Raw genomic sequence first — 21,002 nt, 5'->3', positions numbered from 1 at the left:
TCTAGATCACTTTTATGTACCAGTGACAACATATTTTCATTATATGACTTAACACATTGGCATATGATTTGACAGCATCTTTCATTACAGTATCTGTCATAAATATAAAGGGAAGGCTAATCACCTTTAAATCCCTCCTGGCCAGAGGAAAAAACCCTTTCACCTGTAAAGGGTTAAGAAGCTAAAGATAATCTCGCTGGCACCTGACCAAAATGACCAATGAGGAGACAAGATACTTTCAAAGCTGGAGGGGGAGTGGAAACAAAGGGTTCTCTCTGTTTTTTTTTTTTCTTTTGCCGGGACCAGATCAGGAATGCAGGTCAGAACTCCTGTAAAGGGTTAATAAGCAATCTAGTTAGAAATGTGTTAGATTCTGTTTTGTTTAAATGGCTGATAAAATAAGTTATGCTGAATGGAATCTATATTCCTGTTTTTCTGTCTTTTTGTAACTTAAGGGTTTGCCTAGGGGGATTCTCTGTTTTGAATCTGATTACCCTGTAAGATATTTACCATCCTGATTTTATGGAGGTGATTCTTTTACTTTTTCTTCAATTAAAATTCTTCTTTTAAGAACCTGATTGCTTTTTCCTTGTTCTTAAGATCCAAGGGTTTGGGTCTGTGTTCACCTGTAGAAATTGGTGAGGATTTTTATCAAGCCTTCCCCAGGAAAGGGGGTGTAGGGCTTAGGGGATTTTGGGGGGAAAGACATTTCCAAGTGAGCTCTTTCCCAGTTATATTTTGTTAGACGCTTGGTGGTGGCAGCAATAAAGTCCACGAACAAAAGGTAAAATAGTTTGTAGCTTGGGGAAGTTTTAACCTAAGCTGGTAAAAATAAGTTTAGGGTTTTTTTCATGCAGTACCCTAGAGTTCAGAGTGGGGAAGGAACCTTGACAGTATCTAATTCTATTTTTTCACATTTCAGTTACTTTTCTCAGTTCATTACACTGTCTTTTCAGTAAGTTTCAACACAGAGGGTTTTTTTCAATAACTTACAAACATCCATAACTTCTGATAACTTTGTCCCTAAGGATAGCAAGATAAATAGGGTAGCCTTATATAGTTTTAATCTTCTTAATCTGCGAAATACAACTATGCATACCGAGGAGTGTTTGGAAGCATACAAACAGAAAAAATGATTAATCACTCTTTAAACAAATCAAACTTTAGATATTCATTAGGGCTGTCAAGCAACTAAAAAAATTAATCATGATTAATCATGCGAATAATCATACTGTTAAACAATAATAGAATATCATTTATTTAAATATTTTGGATATTTTCTACATTTTCAAATATACTGATTTCAATTAAAACACAGGATACAAAGTGTACAGTGCTCACTTTATATTTATTTTTGATTACAAGTATTCGCATTGTAAAGAAGCAACCTAAATAGTATTTTTCAATTCACCTAATACAAGCACTGTAATGCAATCTCTTTATCATGAAAGTTGAACTTACAATGTACAATTATGTACAAAAATAAAACAATGTAAAATTTTAGAGCCTGCAAGTCCACTCCGTACTACTTCTTGTTCAGCCAATCACTCAGACAAACAAGTTTGTTTACATTTAAGGGAGACAGTGCTGCTCACGTCTTGTTTACAATGTCACCTGAAAGTGAGAACAGGCATTCTCTTGGCACCACTTCTAGCTGGTCTTGCAAGATATTTATGTGCCAGATCCACTAAAGATTCACATGTCCCTTCATGCTTCAACCACCATTCTAGAAGATATGTGTCCATGCTGATGACGGGTTCTGCTCGATAGCAATCCAAAGCAGGGAGAGTTGATGCATGTTCATTTTCATTATCTGAGTCAGATGCCACCAGCAGAAGGTTGATTTTCTTTTTTTTGGTTCAGGTCCTGTATTTTCCACATGGGAGTGTTGCTCTTTTAAAACTTCTGAAAGCAAGCTCTACACCTCATCCCTCTCAGATTTTGGAAAGCACTTCAGATTCTTAAACCTTGGGTCGAGTGCTGCAGCTATCTTTAGAAATCTCACATTGGTACCTTCTTTGCATTTTGTCAAATCTGCAGTAAAGTGTTCTTAAAATGAACAACATGTGCTGGGTCGTCATCCGAGACTGCTATAATAGGAAATATATGGCAGAATGTGGGTAAAACAGCAGGGGACATACAATTCTGCCTCAAGGAGTTCAGTCAGAAATTGAATTAATGCTTATTTTTTTAATGAGTGGCATCAGCATGGAAGCATGTCCTCTGGAATGGTGGCCAAAGCATGAAGGGCCATACAAACGCTTAGCATATCTGGCACATAAATAACTTGCAATGCCAGCTACAAAAGTGCCATGTAAATGCCTGTTCTCACTTTCTGGTGACAGTGTAAAGAAGAAGAGGGCAGCATTATCTCCCTTAAATGTAAACAAACTTGTTTGTCTTAGCAGTTGGCTGAACAAGAAGTAGGACTGAGTGGACTGAGTGGCTCTGAAGTTTTACATTGTTCTGTTTTTGAGCGCAGTCATGTAACAAAACAAAATCTACATTTGTAAGTTGCACTTTCACAACAAAGAGATTGCACTATAGTAGTTGTATGAGGTGAATTGAAAAATGCTATTTCTTTTGTTTATCATTTTTACAGTACAAATATTTGTAATAAAAATAATATACACTTTGATTTCAATTACAACACTGAGTACAATATATATGAAAATGTAGGAAAACATCCAAAATATTTAATAAATTTCAATTGGTATTCTATTATTTAACAGTGCAATTAAAACTGTGATTAATTGCAATTAATGCTTTTAATTGCAATTAATTTTTGAGTTAATCGCGTGAGTTAACTGCGATTAATCGCCAGCCCTAATATTCATACAACCTCTTTAACATTGACCTAAAACCTTCAGAGCAAGAGCATTTCTCAAACATCTTTCAATCCTAATATTTAAAACCCAGATGGGGCCCAACTTGTAGTAGTGTGAAACTCCATGGTTCTAAGTGTGGAACTTGTTTTATACAAAGTCTTATGATTCATTAGCAGGGGAAAATTTACTAGTGGCTGCATGAGTGACTCATATCAAAAATAACAGGCATGTTTCAGGACCCAAGGCTCAAAATAGAACATGTGTAAAATTTTCAGAAGACTCTGGAATCTAAATCACAATATCACAAGTTACTTAGGCACTAATTGGCTTAAATACCACTGATTTTCAATAAAAGCTACATCACTAAGTGCCTAGATCACTTTTGAAAATTGGATTTAAGCCCTCAAATCACTTTGTTGCTTTTGAAAAAATTTAAATTGTAGGATCCTAAGTCACTTAGGAATTTTGAAAATTATAATTTATATATTTATAAAGCAAGATTCTTTTTGAAAAAAAGTGCATAAAATAAAACTTTAAGAGCTCTCAAATTTTGAAGGTTTTTCCATCCACAGGACTACCCAAAGTAATGAATATTAATATTTTGTATCAGAGGGGTAGACGGGTTAGTCTGTATCCACAAAAACAATGAGGAGTCCCGTGGCACCTTAAAGACTAACAGATTTATTTGGGCATAAGCTTCCATGGGTAAAAAACCCACTTCTTTAGATGCATGGAGTAAAAATTACAGATACAGGCATAAATATATATTGGCACATGAAGAGAAGGGAATTACCTTACAAGTGGAGAACCAATGTAGAAGGCCAATTCAGTCAGGGTGGATGTGTTCCACTCCCAGTAATTGATGAGGAGGTGTCAATACCAAGAGAGGGAAAATTGCTTTTGTAGTGAGCCAGCCACTCCTAGTCCCTGTTCATGCCCAAATTAATGGTGTTAAGTTTGCAAATGAATTGTAGCTCTGCAGTTTCTCTTTGTAGTCTGTTTTTGAAGGGTTTTTTTTGTTGAAGAATGGATACTTTTAAATCTGTTAGTGAGTGTCCGGGGAGATTGAAGTGTTCTCCTACTGGCTTTTGTATGTTACCGTTTCTGATGTCTGATTTGTGTCCATTTATCCTTTTACATAGAGACTGAATGGTTTGGCCAATGTACATGGCAGAGGGACATTGCTGGCACATGATGGCATATATCACATTAGTAGATGTGCAGTGAATGAGCCTCTGATGGTGTGTTGGATCCTATTATGGTGTCGCTAGAGTAGATATGGGGACAAAGAAGGCAACGGAGTTTGTTAGAGGGATTGGTTCCTGGGTTAGTGTCTCTGTTGTGTGGTGTGTAGTTGCTAGTGAGTATTTGTTTCTGGTTGGGGGGCTGTCCAAGCGAGGATTGGCCTGTCTCCCAAGGCCTGTGAGAGTGGGGGATTGTTTTCCAGAATAGGTTGTAGATTGTTGATGATGCACTGGAGAGGTTTTAGCTAGGGGCTATACATGATGGCCAGTGGTGTATTGTTATTTTCCTTGTTGGGCCTGTCCTGTAGTAGGTGACTTCTGGATACCCGCCTCGCTCTGTCAATCTGTTTCCTCACTTCCCCAGGTGAGTACTGTAGTTTTAAGAATGCTTAATAGAGATCTTGTAGGTGTTTGTCTCTGTCTGAGGGATTGGAGCAAATGCGGTTGTTTATTAGGGCTTGGCTGTAGAAACTCCCTGCTACAGCACGAGAACAAATCTACACAGACACACCTCTAGAATCCCGACCAGGGGTATTCTATCTGCTACCCAAGATCCATAAACCTGGAAATCCTGGATACCCCATCATCTCAGGCATTGGCACTCTTACAGCAGGATTATCTGGCTATTTGGACTCTCTCCTCAGACCCTACGCTACCAGCACTCCTAGCTATCTTCGAGACACCATTAACATCCTGAGGAAACTACAATGCATTGGTGATCTTCCTGAAAACACCATCCTGGCCACCATGGATGTAGAAGCTCTTTACACCAATATTCCACACGAGGATGGACTACAAGCTGTAGTATCCCTGATGAGGCCACGGCACATCTGGTGGCTGAGCTTTGTGACTTTGTCTTCAGCCACAACCATTTCAGATTTGGGGACAACTTATAATTTAAGGCTCCCCTCTTCTACCTCACCGGTCCTTTAAATAGCCGCTGGAGCCATGGGGAAGCAGCGGGGCTCCAGCGGCTATTTAAAGGACCAGGGCTGCAGAGGCAGCTGGAGCCCCCACTACTCCAGGACTCTGGTGACTATTTAAAGGGCCCCCGGCTCCCCTGCTTCTACCACCCTGGTCCTTTAAATAGCCGTCGGAGCCCTGGGAAAGCGGCGGGGCTCCAGCTGCCTCTGCAGCCCTGGCCCTTTAAATAGCCCCCAGAGACCCCCACCCCCACCTTAGGGCTCTGGGGGCTCCCCCACTTCTACTGCCCCATCCCTTTAAATAGCCCCCGGAGCCCTGCAGCCGCTACCCCAGGGCTCCAGCAGCAGGGATCTGGAGGCAATTTAAAGAGCCTGGGCCTCCAGCCACTGCCCCAGTAGAAACTCCCTGCTACAGCACAAGAACAAATCTACACAGACACTCCCCTACAGTCCCGACCAGGGGTATTCTATCTGCTACCCAAGATCCATAAACCTGAAAATCCTGGACACCCCATCATCTCAGGCATCGGCACTCTTACAGCAGGATTATCTGGCTATTTGGACCCTCTCCTCAGACCCTAGTACGGTGCTTCCTCAGTACGGTGCACCGGCTCTTGCCGGTACGCCATGCCGGGGCCTACTGGCTTACTTTCACCTCTGCCTGGATTTCAACAATTTCCACCCCACCATCAACCTCAGCCTAGACCAGTCCAACACAAGAGATCCACTTCCTGGACACTACATCACAAATAGGTGATGGTCACATAAATACCACCCTATACTGGAAACCTACATGCCTCCAGCATGACCTACCACTGACCTACATGCCTCCAGCTTCTAGCCAGGACACTTCACACTATCCATTGTCTATGTCCTCTTTTTAAACAGAGGCAACTTAAGCCCTGATCCTGAAAGATGTCTCATAAGAACAGTCCTATGGAAATCCAGGGGCTCCCGCTGGTTGCATTTATCCACTCGCATGGAACAGCTTGCAGGATCTATCTATCTATCTATCTATCTATCTATCTATCTATCTATCTATCTATCTATCTATCTATCTATCTACCATTTCAGAGTGAAAATGAAAAATGCAGGATTTATACTATAAATAAATATGACTTATTCTCAAAAACAATAAAGACAATGTCAATTTCATTTTATGGACTGTTAGTCTTTTCTTTGGAATCAACCTTTTTTTTATTGCTGCTGCCCATTAGTGCTGAAAAAATGAAATATAGAAGAAATCCTAAAACATCAAAGAGTTTGGGAAAATGACCAGACTGGTAATTACACAGGCACTCACAACATTTCAAGGAATATTTCTAAGATTTATTTCTAATATGATATGCCCTGATATTAGCTTTACTTCGGTAACCCTGCTGAAACTTAATTTAATGAAGTAATAAATTCAGAAATGTGTTTCTGCATGCATTTGTTTCATGGATTTATTATAGGTAAATCCACTTATAAAATGCACTGGGATGAAAAGTCGACACTGTGGAAAGATCCTAAGTACTGAAGCATGCATTATATTCTGCATTGCCAATAATTTATAGAAAGACAGAAAATTTACTTTAATGATCATTAGCAGAAGCCAGGCACACACTAACTGCTGTAAAATCTGTCAATACGATTATAAAAGGTTTGCAACAATTGTTATAACAAAAAGGATGGCTTTTGCATACAGAAAGAGAAGTATTGTGCAGTGGTATCTATATTTAAGTGATATCTTTTCTCTTTTTCCTATATAAAAGTTAAAAAGACAACAGAGACCTGCACATACTTGCACAAAGCTATACTCATGAATATGAGAACAGTCCCATTGATGTCTGTGAGTCTGCTCATGAGCCCAATACAGCTCCCATTGAAGTCAATAAAAATATTTCCATTAACTTCAATGGGAGGTGGAGTAGCCCTCTTGTGTCTAAAGACGTGAGGGTGAAATCCTGTCCCCATTGACATCAGCAGGAGCGTGGACACTGACTTCAGTGGACCTAGGAACTCACCCATATATGTACAAGTCTTTTGCCATAATGAGCTAAAATGTATCACATTTTGTAAGTTAGAAGTCCTACATATAGGTTTTTAATATTAGAATTTATTACAGATACCACAGTTTTATGATTTCAACTTATAATTAATAATAACCATGACAATTAGTAAGTAATAGTGCCCGCTAAAGGAAACCCTATGTTTGAAGTCCAATAGGGTGTCTGAGAAAATTTTGTTAACCCATTATCTTAAAACATAAAAAAACAAAAAAGGGACATATGGCTTATTCAATGTTAGTCAGCGACCTTTAGGCTTATGTGGTTTTGACCTTTGTTTTCACCCTGAATCAGGACAAAAAGTCAAAACATTGACACTTTTTACAGAATAGAAAGGTCCAAAAACCCTAATTCAGATGTGCTGAAATGTTTTGTTTTGACATTCTCAATTAAATGAAACATTTCAGTATTCCGGAATTGAAACACTTTATTTGGATTTGTTGACCTGAAATTAAATGTTTAATTCTGATTCAGGTTGACATTAATCTGTGTCTGCATGAGCTGCTGTGGGGCCTCATGGAAGCTGTAGTTAAGGTACTTTATACCCCTATTATCCCCAGTGAGACACCTTTCCTTATTGGGCATCATCTCCAATGCTGAGTCACTCTTGGAGTCCCATGGCTGGAGTGCACCATGGGAGATGTAGTCCAGCAGGAGATCCTGGCCCATAGGGGAAATGGGGGCAGAAGGCACCCAGAGTATAACTCCCCTGAAGTCCACCATGGCTCCAGGAATGCAGAGACATGGTCCTAAATGTTTCATTTCTATTTTCCCAATAGAAAAATCGAAAAATTTCAACAGCTGACATTTTCTCACACAAAAAGCCAAACATATTTCAACTTTATCATTTTGATTTGTATAAAAGCCAAAATGATAAATTTGAAATAAAACATTTTGACCTTATCAAAATGAACTATTTCAAGATTATCAAAACAAAGCATTTTGATGATTTTGTTGTTGTAGTTGTTGTTGAAAAATGGAATGAAATCAACACAAAAAGTTTTAGCAAAAAGTTTTGATTTGTGGAATTAGCATTTTTCCAACAGAAAAAAGGTTCTGTCAGAAAACTTTCTACCAGGTTTATATAGTGTAAGCATACTGGGTTGGACCCCGGCTATCTCCTGCACATGCCAACATATACCACACATGGCTAAAACTGAAAAAGTTCCTTGATTTCTTTTGCTAGTGTCCAGGTGGATCCCATAACTGTTTCCCTTCCAAATACCTGCAAAAAAAGGTGATGAGGTATCACTCTGAGATGCTGCAGATCCTTAGTGGTGGAGAAAAGGAGCAGTGAATATAGCTTCCTGACACACACAAGTCCCATTTGAAAATCCCAGAGAGGTGTTCACAAGGCTGTGTGTGCCTTTGCCCTGGCTGTGCTTTCCTCTAGCCTGATTTTCAACCAGCCTATAGATGCAGATAAATATTTGAAAATACAGGCATTACTGTTCAGGGGGAAGAGTTAGTGCCCATAAGCTCTACCACTCTTACACATAAGATTCTATGAAAGTATAGCCCTCAGTGAATAGAACTTCGAGAATGAATCTGCTTATCTGTACTCCAGCCTGTATAAGTCATGCTGCCATTCCAGATAGTTACAGGCATATTCTTTGATATTGAACTTTATCCATAGTATAAAAGGTCACATAATGGAAGTAGAAGCACCCGGCTTAAACACACAGACAGCACTCAGTGGAACACACTACAAAATCTGACTGCAGCTTCATTTCATCATAACATAGCAGTTTTAAAATGCATTTGGATTGAATTTAACATGGAATTCTGCCTGAACATCTTGACATTGGGTGACATTGTTAAAAATTTAGACTAGGAAGGAAAAGTTATACCACTCTAATTAGCCACAAGTTATCCATCATAATATTGTCTGACTACATGCTGAGGCTGCTTAATAGATATTATAGTGATTGGCCCTTTATAAATGATAGTTGGATGGTTAGATATAGTTTGCCTAAATGAGGAACAGTGGATTTGCCCTTCAATATAGGGGGTGATATGCCACTTTCTCATTTGCAACATACATTGCTGTACATTTTATCCATTTGAAAACAATGTTATGCACAAATTCACTTGTGGAATGACAAATCCTGTTTCTACTTACATGTACATAAGACTATGTGCATGTAAATAAGAGTAAACTTTGGCCTGAGAGTCCACATTGATACATCAGTGTTTCTATGGATATTTGCATGAAAGTCTGAAACCCTTCCTTTCTGTTAACAAAAGTAAATGCTATGCATGAACACACACGTATTCAAACACAGGTGCATACCCACACTTTGTGAGTAGGCTGAGCCACCCATAAAAGACACTTTGGGCATTACTTGATAAGAATCCTTAACTTGCAGTTTGTCTTTGCTCTTGGAGTTACTGTTGGTCACTATTGTGATGTTTTATTTCTAGCATAGTTGCTTCCTTGGGAAGTAGGTATCAATATTGGAATTAGCTAGCTTGTAGCGGAGGTTACCTTCTCTCCCTCAAACACACAATTATCATGTTACTTCCATACTATAACTGACTTCTAGTGGCCCGGGGAACCCAATGTTACAGAACTCTTCTACCAGAACAATGTAGTGGAATGGCTCTTACAAACCAGTTCCTCTTGTAATTTTCAATTGATTTTTTTCTCCATTCCCTGGGTACTACAGATATGGGCAGTAGTCCTATTTGTAACACACAGGGCAATCCTAGTGTTTACATCAGTAGGATTCAGACAATAATAGGTGTAATTGAAAGATAATATTTGTGGCATTCTCAGTAGCCTTCGGCAGCAATGTCAGAGAAAGAATTTGCATCCGATGAAGTGAGCTGTAGCTCACGAAAGCTTATGCTCAAATAAATTGGTTAGTCTCTAAGGTGCCACAAGTACTCCTTTTCTTGTTACTCTATTGTGCATCTGGAAACATTCCCAACTTATTTCACAATGATGAAACACCAATAACTAAGGTGTGTTTGTAATAATGTCCCATCAGAAAGCTCTCAACTTTAGCTCTGCCTTCTTGTGCTTATGAATTACAACAGTCTTTAATTTCATGATCATATTCTGCAGTCCCTGAACTTTAGCTACAATACCCATTTTCCATACAAAAAGGCTGGTGTTATTGCAACATCAGAATTAAGAAAGTGCTAATGTTCAATCACAGCTCTGTTTACTTGTTTTAATGCATTTAAACATGGTATCACATCATAGATTATAAATTAATTATCACTTAATAGATAATATACACTGGACGTTGTTATATAATATTATATGTAATAAGACATAGTGCAGGTAATGTTGTCTTTTAATGGCTTGATTTTTATGTTTCGGATCTATGGAACAAGGCAAGTTAGGAGAACATTGGCTAAGATATGCACTTTGTAAGTTGTTAATTAAAATAATCCATTTTTTTTTAAATCAACTCAAACCCAGCTAGTTTAGAATATTGGAAGGCTGTGGAGCACTTTATCTTTATCTATTATTTGTAGGTGCTGGATCTCTCAAAGTTAAGGACACTTCATATACAGAAATAAAGGGAAGGGAAGGTGGTCTTGTGCTCAAGGCAAGGGGCCAAAAGGTGAGCAATCTGAGTTCTAACACTGTTTCTCCTCTGCACTCCATGCATGGTCAGTTAGTCTTATGTTCCTTAGTTTCACATCTACAAACAAAGGGATAGTAATACCTACCTACCTCACATGGATGAGGTGATGTTTTGTATATTTCATTAATAGCTGTAAAGTGTTTTGAAAATGTTGAAGGACAGTCTTATTACTCAATGCAAACTTTTGTTTTCATCCCACTGGTTTCAAATACAAAAAAAGCATTTATGAACAATTAGCACCCTACAATATCTGAGATAGTATTCTTGCTTTCTATTCTAAGTATGGGGGCAAACATTGACTTTTTAATGGAGACTAGTATTGTAAATTGTATAAAATTAGCTGAAGGCTTGAACAACAGCAACTTTCAGCAATATATATTTATATAAAGGTATGAAGAAAAATATAGTGGGAAATGTCTGACCCTACAATCAAAAAATAACAGGCCTGATTATTTTTTGTACTGCCAGGAAGGCACAAAAAGCTGTAATCCTAGTTTAATCAGCTATCCAGGAATTTCCCTACTATAAGAAGAATGTTGTGTGTCTCCACGCTACAACCTTTGCAACCCTAGGCACAGGAAGAATAGCCAGGGCAAAGGGAGTGAGCAAAGCACCTCTCCACTTTCCCTATATGTCAAAACAGCTCTTTTTGGCTATTGATAGTCAGACATACATTGATAGTAATGCAGGCACTGCTTTCACTCAAACGGGGGTGTAACAGCCCCTGGAATGTCCCAGTAGTGGGCCACAAAAGTCACCTTTCCCAAACCCTTTTGGTCCTTTGCTGAGCGCAGCTCAACTGTACCCAAGAATCAGGCCATAACAAATCCATGAAATGTAAGAGGCTATTTTAGCAACATAGACCAAAAAATTCAACAGAGAATAAAGAAGGAGAAAGAAAATTAAAATGTCTGGGTACTACCAAAGTGCAAATGTAAATAGAGTGGAATGCTCAACACAGCTTCTGCCTCTGCTGCTGAAAATCTGCACCTTTTACATGCATATTTTCAACCAATGCTTCAAACTCTGAAGCTGTCACGTCCTTCACACTCCACTGCCATCTACAATCACAAGTCGTTGCTTATCAAACTGATTGCCAGCAATGCACTTCTGCCAAAACTGTCAACTTAGGCAGTTTAAGCTTTAATAAAATGGTTTAAAATGCGTGTGTGTGAGAGAGAGGGAATAGCACTTTTAAGTGTTAAAGTATAGGATGTGTTGAAGGATTAAAAGGGGAAGAGAAGGGAGCAAAGATAGGAAATACTTGGAGCTTTTATGATGAGAAATAGAAAGACAAAGGGCACAATTCAGAAGAGACCCGTGTCAGTACAGATCCTGAAACAGGGAAGAAAGGAGATCAGCAGAATACGGACCCTGGACTTCAGAAAAGCAGATTTTGACTCCCTCAGGGAACTGATAACATGAGGGGGAAAGGAGTCCAGGAGAGCTGGCTGTATTTTAAAGAATCCTTATTGAGATTACAGGGACAAACCATCCCAATATGTAGAAAGAATAGTAAATATGGCAGGCGACCAGCTTGGCTTAACAGTGAAATCTTTGCTGATGTTAAACACAAAAAAAGAAGCTTACAAGAAGTGGAAGATTGGACAAATGACCAGGGAAGAGTATAAAAATATTACTCGGGCATGCAGGAGTGAAATCAGGAAGACCAAATCACACCTGGAGGTGCAGCTAGCAAGAGATGTCAGGAGTAACAAGAAGGATTTCTTCAGGTATGTTAGCAACAAGAAGAAAGTCAAGGAAAGTGTGGGCCCCTTACTGAATGAGGGAGGCAACCTACTGACAGAGGATGTGGAAAAAGCTAATGTACTCAATGTTTTTTTTGCCTCTGTCTTCACAAACAAGGTCAGCTCCCAGACTTCTGCACTGGGCAGCACAGCATGGGGCGGATGTGACCAGCTCTCTGTGAAGAAAGAAGTGGTTTGGGACTATTTAGAAAAGCTGGACAAGCACAAGTCCATGGGGCCGGATGCGCTGCATCCGAGAGTGCTAAAGGAGTTGGCGGCTGTGATTGCAGAGCCATTGGCCATTATCTTTGAAAACTCATAGTGATCGGGGGAGGTCCCAGATGACTGGAAAAAGGCTCATGTAGTGCCCATCTTGAAAAAAGGGAAGAAGGAGGATCCTGGGAACTACAGGCCAGTCAGCCTCACCTCAGTCCCTAGAAAAATCATGGAGCAGGTCCTCAAGGAATCAATTCTGAAGCACTTAGACGAGAGGAAAGTGATCAGGAACAGTCAGCATGGATTCACCATGGGCAAGTCATGCCTGATTAATCTAATTGCCTTCTATGACAAGATAACTGGCTCTGTGGATGAGGGGAAAGCAGTGGACGTGTTGTTCCTTGATTTTAGCAAAGCTTTTGACACGGTCTCCCACAGTATTCTTGCCAGTAAGTTAAAGAAGTATGGGCTGGATGAATGGACTATAAGGTGGATAGAAAGCTGGCTAGATTGTCGGGCTCAATGGGTAGTGATCAATGGCTCCATATCTAGTTGGCAGCAGGTATCAAGTGGAGTGCCCCAACGGTCGGTCCTGGGGCCGGTTTTGTTCAATATCTCCATTAATGATCTGGAGGATGGTGTGGATTGCACCCTCAGCAAGTTTGCAGATGACAGTAAACTGGGAGGAGAGGTAGATACACTGGAGGGTAGGGATAGGATGCAGAGGCCCCTAGACAAATTAGAGGATTGGGCCAAAAGAAATCTGAGGAGGTTCAACAAGGAGAAGTGCAGAGTCCTGCACTTAGGATGGAAGAATCCCATGCTCCACAACAGACTAGGGACCGAATGGCTAGGCAGCAGTTCTGCAGAGAAGGACCTCGGGCATTGGCCTTCTGGTCCTGAGGACCAGAAGGCCAATGGCATTTTGGGATGTATAAGTAGGGGCATTGCCGGCAGATCGAGGGACGTGATTGTTCCCCTCTATTCGACATTGGTGAGGCCTCATCTGGAGTACTGTGTCCAGTTTTGGGCCCCACACTACAACAAGGATGTGGAAGAATTGGAAAACGTCCAGCGGAGGGCAATAAAAATGATTAGGGGACTGGAACACATCACTTATGTGGAGAGGCTGAGGGAACTAGGCTGAGGGACCTTTCTTTCACTAGAAGGGTAGTGAAACACTGGAATGCGTTACCTAGGGAGGTGGTGGAATCTCCTTCCTTAGATATTTTTAAGGTCAGGCTTGACAAAGCCCTGGCTGGGATGATTTAGTTGGGGATTGGTCCTGCTTTGAGCAGGGGGTTGGACTAGATGACCTCCTGAGGTCCCTTCCAACCCTGATATTCTATGATTCTATGAACTGGGATTGTTTAGTCTGCGGAAGAGAAGAATGAGGGGGGATTTGATAGCTGCTTTCAACTACCTGAAAGGGGGTTCTAAAAAGGATGGATCTAGACTGTTATCAGTGGTAGCAGATGACAGAACGAGGAGTAATGGTCTCAAGTTGCAGTGGGGAAGGTTTAGATTGGATATTAGGAAAAACTTTTTCACTAGGAGGGTGGTGAAACACTGGAATGCATTACCTAGGGAGGTGGTGGAATCTCCTTCCTTAGAAGTTTTTAAGATCAGGCTTGACAGAGCCCTGGCTGGGATGATTTAGTTGGGGATTGATCCTGCTTTGAGCAGGGGGTTGGACTAGATGACCTCCTGAGGTCCCTTCCAACCCTAATATTCTATGATTCTATGAATACTACCATTCAGGGGGGCAAAATATACAATAGAATTCAGGAGAACTGTTGTGATAACTGCGCCTACAAATTACCCTAATTATGAGACTGTCAAACTGGAGTCAGGGAGAGGGGAGTGATTCCTTTCTAAAAACTCTTTTCAACTAAAGGAAAGGAAACAAGAGATATTGTTAAAATGAAAGCCTTATTTAATACTTTACACTTCAAATGTTTAACTGTTTCTCTTTTTCTCTTTTTTTTCCTGCATATTTAATTAAAGGTTAGAGGATTTTTAATTATGTGTTTGCCATGCTACTAATCAGGCTGAGGGTCCCTGTATACCAAACTTGAACCTCATTTAAATCTATTTAATATTGAACGGTTAGAGGGTCATGTTAACCCATATATTCCACTGCAGTTAAAACAACAGATCTTGAAATGTACATGGCAGCTGATAAGTAAGGGGTTGAATTACAATTTGCTGTCTAAATGGCATGCTGGTTTTGCACACCACAGTAATACCAGCACATTACTGAAAAGAGGCTATGTATTGACAGGAAACCTGAACAGTGCCTGCAGATGGCACCATTTTGTGAAAATGTGTTACATGCTCCATGCATCTAGAAATGTCCCAGGCTCTTAGGGCTGGTCTACACTGAAAAGTTAGGTTTGACTCAACTATGTCACTTAGGGGTGTGAAAAATCCAAACCCTTGAGTGATGTAGTTAAACTGCCTTAATCCCCTGTGTAGACAGTGCTGGGTTGAGGGAAGAATTCTTCCATCAACCTAGCTATCCCCTCTCAGGGAGGGGGATTGCCTATAGTAATGAGAGAACCCCTCCCATTGCTGTATGTGTCTAGGGCTACAGTAGCTCAGCTGCAGCACTGCGCTGTGCAGCTGAAATGTGTTAAGTGTAGACATAGCCTTGCACAACAAAGGCAGCTATTTGGAAGGGCAAGTGAGCTGTAGCTCACAAAAGCTTATGCTCAAATAAATTGGTTAGTCTCTAAGGTGCCACTAGTACTCCTTTTCTTTTTGCGAATACAGACTAACACGGCTGCTACTCTGAAACCTGTCATTATGCAAGGCACTGCATTTAGCCGTATGGAGTGGAAATCTATCAACTTCATGAGGAATGCATCCGATGAAGTGAGCTGTAGCTCACGAAAGCTTATGCTCAAATAAATTGGTTAGTCTCTAAAGTGCCACTAGTTCTCCTTTTCTTTTTGCGAATACAGACTAACATGGCTGCTACTCTGTAACCTAAGCAAGCTGGTATACTGAACCGAACGCTGGTAATATAAATAGGGCTATTTGTACATATGAGTGCTTTTTATATAGAAATGCTGAAAACATTTCCAACAGAACAGTTTTTTAGGAACATATCAATTTCATTGAAATTTTCATGAGAAATTATCAAAACATTTTGTTTCTACTTTATTATTTTATTTCTGTTTTTGTAGTAAATACAATATAATTATAATGGTTGAAATAATAACATTGAAATACATGTTTTGATCAGGTCAAAATGAAATATTTCAGAATATTTAATTTCAAGAAAAATTCCAAGATTTCAACTTTAGACCTATTCGGGATAAAAGCAAATTTCAAAGTCTCAGAACTGACCATGGGATGGAAATTACATTTTTCAGCCAGCTCTATTTTTACATGTTGTTTGTTGTTCTGAAGCAAACTAGTGCTAAACAGACATACTATCAATATTTGTGCAAAATAATATACAATATGGATAGTACTGAAATGGCATCCAGGGAAACTGGTGCACTAAATATTTACAGAATTCTGATGATGCTAGTAAAATATGTCTCCATCTAAGAGACTAACTGTGGGACTATGTCTAGACATACCTGGAAAAATTGAAATCAAACAAGAAATTCTACCTTTTATTTCTTCATGTTGCAGACCTACTGTAAATGGATAAAAGGTGAGCATGGTTCAGTCAGTGCTTAGTCCTTTTACCTACCTGTGGGTGTTAGAGATTGTACTAGAAGGGGACTTGCCATGTCCTAACCATTAGCCAAAGACAAATGTAAAAGATTATGTGCACAGGAATGTGATGCCGTTTGCTCCTTCACCTTGCATGTTTGAGCCTTTTTTTGTGGAAGATGGATTTGATGAGCGTGGAGACTACTAGTGTCTAGCTAATAGACAGTATTTTGCAAAAATATTTTCCCCATATGAAGGAAATTCTACACTCCAAATATGCCTTTCCCTAACACTTAGCATGTAGTACTGAGCTCATGGCTTCATGCTCTCACTGCAGGCCCAAAGTAATTCTATTGGTAAGGTACAGAGAATGGAACAAGGTGTCAGACAACCTGATTTTGTTCATCTCAGGAAAGTTGCTATAAAAGTGGCAAGTAATATTTTCATGCAGTGAGTGCACACTTTTGAAAGGCTACTCAACTCATCCATAGATGGACAGTCCGCAGTGTGAGCACAGTGGGTTTTCCTGTTAGGTCAGTTGGCTGCAGCATCTGAGCCCCCTCATATTAGCCTCCCAGGAGATCCTGCCCATCAGTTCCCTAAGGGAGTCAAAGTCTGCTTTTCTGAAGTTTCTTGGATGTTATGCAATGGAAGAAAAAAATATATCTTTTAGTCATCTTTAGTCTCTTAAATAAAAGACTAGTCTCCCCACCTGGAAAGGTTCCTTTATTTGCTGCAGGTTTCTAAGCATACTCCCTGCCTTTCCCTGCATATCTGGTTCATACCTCAGACTGCAATTACTTGACATCTATTCTGAGGCTGCTCAAATGTTAGAACAAGTCATCTAATTATAGACAGTGTTATGGAGTAATGTTTGTGATTTATTTGTTTTCTTAAATGTGTATTTTTAACTGTGATCTCACTCTCCTTCCAATGCTCTCTCCACTCTCAGTTCACAAGCCTCCCTCTTGCTTTCACACATATGCACAAAGGGAAAAGAATCAAGAAAATCACATTCCGAAGGTGGATCATCGTGACACACTGATCTCTTTCTGAATGTTAAGTTATGGGTTTAGTAGCATGGTTATACTCACTCAGTTCCTGTGCTTTGGAGTGGTTTGAATTCCTCAGGCAGCTTGGTGGCATGATTTAGAGAAGCATTTCAGGCTCATTGTTCACTGCAAGCCTAAGGGAAGAATGCATGTAAGTCCAACAGCTTTTGCAAGCAACTTATAAGGGCTTGTATGATGGTGTATGAAATCCCGGTGAACAGTTAGATCTATCTATCTATCTATCTATCTATCTATCTATATTAATTTTCTAAAACACTGCTGAGCTACAGTGAAATACAGTACTCCCTCATTATGGATCCAATCTGGCTGCCTTATTATTAATTGCAAACTGTGTACATGGACTATATATTCATACGGTTCCTACTGTAATGGGGCTCTGATCCATGCTGAAGGCATCTTGGTGCAACTATAATAATTATTATAATTATTGTTAGTATTTAGGACTGTTTGTTATCCTGAGATAATTTTGGTATTAATTTTTAATACTTTTATATCCTTACTAACACATGAAAAAAAAATAAAAACACTGTGTGTTGCTTCTGCCTAACCCAAATGGGGTTTATAGTACAATGAGAAAAGATAAGGAGAGTTAAAGTTTTGTTGTGTATGGTAGGAATTGAATATACAAGCTTACACTTAAAGATTGCCTCGACTCCTGTCGCAAGGCAAGGTCAAGCAACAAGTCAGAAGGGACAAGGGGAAACGGGGGGCTAGGGAGGCATAAGAAACACTAAAGCCCAAAGAAAAAGTGACCCTGGCTAGTACACAACCTCCACTCCTTACTTCCTCCCATGGAGTACAAAAGAGGTGGTACTGAAGCCCCCAGACTCACCACCCTCCAAAACAGAACATGACCATAAATGGTAAGGGGTGGTACCAAGGGCATGCACTACAGGTATAATTATGTCTGCTAAGAAAGGGGAGGATGCAGGGGAAAGTTCTGCAGGGTATAAAGCTATGGATAAACTTGCTTAATTATCCCAATAAACATTGCATTGCCTGCACTTTGCACTATGGTCTTTCTGCTTTCTGTCTGCATGACAAGAAGCAAGGGAAGGGGCAAGGAAAGCCCCAACAATTATAATAAAATAATTCAATGGAGTTTTAGTGTTAATTTTAGTGGAAGCAGGATCAGGCCCTAAGCCAGAAACATGTAGAGAGATGCCAAGAGTCTTATTCATGTGACTAGTACTTATCTGAATAGATCAATTGAACTCATTGACTTCAAGTGACTTTATTTGCATTAATAAGTGTTTGCAGGGGTTCATGGAACAGTGAAATAAACATGTTGAGCACATACATGTTTTCGATACCTTGAGTCCAATCCTCTAATTACTTACAGGAGTGCTAGAGCTTCCTGAGTTGCACCAGCAAATATAACATCAGAATTGGGTCCTGCATGTTTATTTTAGATTGTTGATTCTCTTATTTCAGAGTTAAAGGAACCAAAATAAAGATTTCCTCTTGCTTTCCTTTTGTGAAGTACAGCAAGTTTATGATTTTTTCAGAAAGAAATATCATTAAATCATTCAATCAGGCTATAGGATATAGTTCTTGATTATTTTATTTTGTGTATTCTATTTTTTATTGGCTTAAATTTGCTCTATATATTCAGAAGCTTCATGGTTCAACATTGTAGGCTCAATTCTCTAATGCACATTTACAGACTTCCTATGTTAGTGGAGACATCAGGAATTATGCCCCCCCTCACCCCCGCTCTCCTACTGGTAATAGCTCACCTTACCTGATCACTCTCGTTACAATGTGTAGGGTAACACCCATTGTTTCATGTTCTCTATGTATATAAAATCTCCCCACTATATTTTCCACTGCATGCATCCGATGAAGTGAGCTGTAGCTCACAAAAAGCTTATTCTCAAATAAATTTGTTAGTCTCTAAGGTGCCACAAGTACTCCTTTTCTTTTTAGTGATAACACAGAAGAACACAAAGGGACTGACTGTCTCCTCGCTCACTAACCCAATTATTTGTAATAAAGAAATGACACATCCTCCCAAATGAGAAGTCTTCAAGGGTAAGGGTAATCATCTTTTTGTTTCTAGGAGATTACTCAGCCCTTCTCTGAAGCAGACAAATGATGACAGACAGAAATCAAAACATATTGTGTTTCGTTTGGAAATGGCTGAAATGAAGTTTTTCAACTTTTTGAACTTTTCCCCCTATTTTTTAGGCAACCACTATATTTGTCCATTTGGATCTGAATTCAGGAATAGTTTTGTTACCCCCCAAAATGCACTTTTTGATGAAATTACTTTTGTAGTAAAAAAATTCACCCAGCTCTAGTATACAGTACACTTCTGCACCAGTTACCAGACTCAGGTGTTCATACTACTGTGTCAAAGTAGATTTTCATCACACAATAATATAAACATCAGTCATTCCCATTGCCTTCACCTTTGCTATCACAGGTGCAGCTGCATCTTTGCTAGCACTTCCTGAAATAGGGGTACCAATTTTGCTATACTATATAAGGCAAGATACAAGTGCCACATATTATTAGGATATACTATCACCTTCTTTTTTTGCAGAATTCTAGGATGCAGGGCCTCAGGTCCAGAAGCCTTCTCGGTTTTTAGCTTCTCTAACTTCTACATTACCAATTCTAGCATGACCTGCAGGATCACATCATTTCCCTTCAAGAGAAATGTCTGTTTTCACCATGTCTCCTTGGTGAATGCTTACAGTAAAAAGTCATTCCTTGGTGAATGCATACAGTAAAAAGTCCTTTATCTAGCCACATTTCCTGTTAAATTCACTTCACTGTCCCTCCAGAGACCTGCAGTCTCTCTCAACCCCTTGCTCCAGATATACCTGTAACATCTTTTATTTTCTTGCTTCACTTTACTGACTGTATATTTCAATGTCTCGCTTTATTCTTCCAGGAAATGGGCTAAATGCTCCTGTGTTGGATTGCTGGGCCCAAGGGGAGTGAAGGAGATAAGGAGACATTTTCTCGATGCATGCAGTCCAGCATGATTCCTCCATAGCACACAGGAGTATGCTTAGAGGAACACATGGCTGTTTTGCACTTCTCTGAAGTCCACTGAAATCAAGGAGTGTCTTTGCATTAACTTCAGTGGGCTCAGGGGAGGTTCATTCAGACCTACTTGGTATCATGTCCTCAGCGGCAGTTGGTTCAGACTTACTTGGTGTTCCTAACAATCAAGATGATCAGCCTGTGGTTCAATTAACTGCATGTGCCATGTGTAAACTGATTTAGTGGCAAGCAATAATAAATGGAATCCAGTGGTCCATGCCAAGGTTACACCCCTCTTGTGCCGGACGTGAAGCCAGCACTCTATCATTTACCACCTGCTACCAAGGTAAGACCAGGATTTAGCTTTAAGCCACCTCCTATTGCACTGGCCCTAAGGTTTTAAATCTTTCATATGTCTTCTTCTCCTTGCTGATTTTCTGTTTTCCTAATTTCCATAAATGTTTTCAGCTGTTTGTTGCTCAGTAGTTTACATACTGTTTGATCTTCCTCTAATTTAGCTTTGAGTGTCATCATTCCCTCTCACTTATTTGAATTTCCCAGTGTGCTTTTTACTCAGCAGTAGATATTTTCGGTTCAACTATTGTTTTTCTGAATTTTGACATCTTTGTTTCTCCATTTCTAGTATTTGCT

The sequence above is a fragment of the Eretmochelys imbricata genome, chromosome 3 (assembly GCF_965152235.1).
Source record: "Eretmochelys imbricata isolate rEreImb1 chromosome 3, rEreImb1.hap1, whole genome shotgun sequence".
Classification (NCBI taxonomy): Eukaryota; Metazoa; Chordata; order Testudines; family Cheloniidae; genus Eretmochelys; species Eretmochelys imbricata.
Note: the sequence above shows the minus strand (reverse complement) of the source record.